We start from the raw sequence: 1,364 nt of genomic DNA, 5'->3' as shown, positions 1-1,364 counted from the left end.
GGGGGTGTGGGGTTAAGGGTGCTGGATTCACACATGGTCAACCATGGTTCGAGTCCCAGACTGGCAGGGTTGTTTTTTTCTTTCTCCCTCTCTCTCTCGCTCTCTCTCCCTCTCTGCTCAAATTAAAACAAATAAATAAAGTTAAATAATATAATGCTTAAAAAAATATTCTTACCTACAGATGACATGATTATCCATGTATAAAAGTCCCAATGTAAATATAAAAACAAAACCTGAAAATACTAGTAAATATAGCAAAGTTGCATGATACAATATCAGCATATAATGTCAAATGTATGTAATATAATAACAATAATTTGAAACCAAATTTTTTAAATTGCACTTACAATTGATAGTCCCCCCCCCCAAAAAATGAAATAGGTATAAATCTACTTAAAATTGTATGCTAAAAACTACAAAGTGTGGATAAAATAAACAAAAGGAAACCTAAATGGAGAGAAAGCTATATCACGTTCATGGATCGTAATGCTCAAAATAATTAGAAATTTAATTCTCCCTAAATAGATCTATAGATTTAACACAGTCATATCAAAATCCCAACAGCAGTTCTTATACAGACAGATATACAAGATGTAAATGAAGGGTCCAGCAGGAGGTATAGTGGTTAAGGTGTTGATCTCCCACATAGTCAGCCACAGCTCAAGTCCTGGACCCAGTGGCTTGAAACTCACACTGGGCATCTGTGCATGCGTGTCCAAATCCTGAGAGGAGAATGGAGTAGAAGGGATTACGGCAAGTGATTTTTCACTTTCCGTCTCTCTGACTTTCTGTCTCTCTAGCAAGTGCACATGCCCTATAGCAAAAATCTCTCTCTCTCAAAAAGATTTTAAATGAAAAGACAAAAAAGGGTTTCTGACTGCTGGCTATGCCATCAGTGCCCTCTCCCCAGGCTCCCCGCCATGCCTCGGAAAATTGAGGAAATCAAAGACTTTCTGCTCACAGCCCGACAAAAGGAGGCTAAATCTGTCAAGATCAAGAAAAATAAGGGTAATGTGAAGTTTGAAGTTCTATGCAGCAGATACCTTTACACTTTGGTCATCACAGACAAAGGAAGGTGGAGAAGCTGAATCAGTCCCTGTCCGCAGCTTTGGCGGTGAAGGAGCTAAAATGAATCAGATGCTGATTGAACTACATTAGACATTTTTTAAATAAAAAAAAAAAGAGGGACCAGCAGTTAGCGTAATGGCTATGTCACTGGACTCCCACGTAGTTGACCGCAGTTTGCGTCCTGGACCCAGTGGCTTAAACTCATGCCGGGCGCATGTGTGTGCATGCCCAAAATCCCAAGAGGAGAATGGAGGAGAAGGGATTGCGGTGTGACCATCCCTCCGGGGGAGAGGGGG

At 40.5% G+C, this 1,364-nt stretch overlaps 1 pseudogene; it reads left to right on the top strand.

Annotated features, from left to right (window-relative positions):
* The first annotated feature begins 920 nt into the window (after positions 1 to 920).
* Positions 921 to 1,132, top strand: LOC102485705 (60S ribosomal protein L38 pseudogene; annotated as a pseudogene).
* The last annotated feature ends 232 nt before the right edge of the window (positions 1,133 to 1,364 follow it).

This window comes from Tupaia chinensis, unplaced genomic scaffold, assembly GCF_000334495.1.
Source record: "Tupaia chinensis unplaced genomic scaffold, TupChi_1.0 Scaffold000207_1, whole genome shotgun sequence".
Classification (NCBI taxonomy): Eukaryota; Metazoa; Chordata; class Mammalia; order Scandentia; family Tupaiidae; genus Tupaia; species Tupaia belangeri.
Note: the sequence above shows the minus strand (reverse complement) of the source record. Positions and strands in the feature narration are given on the sequence as shown.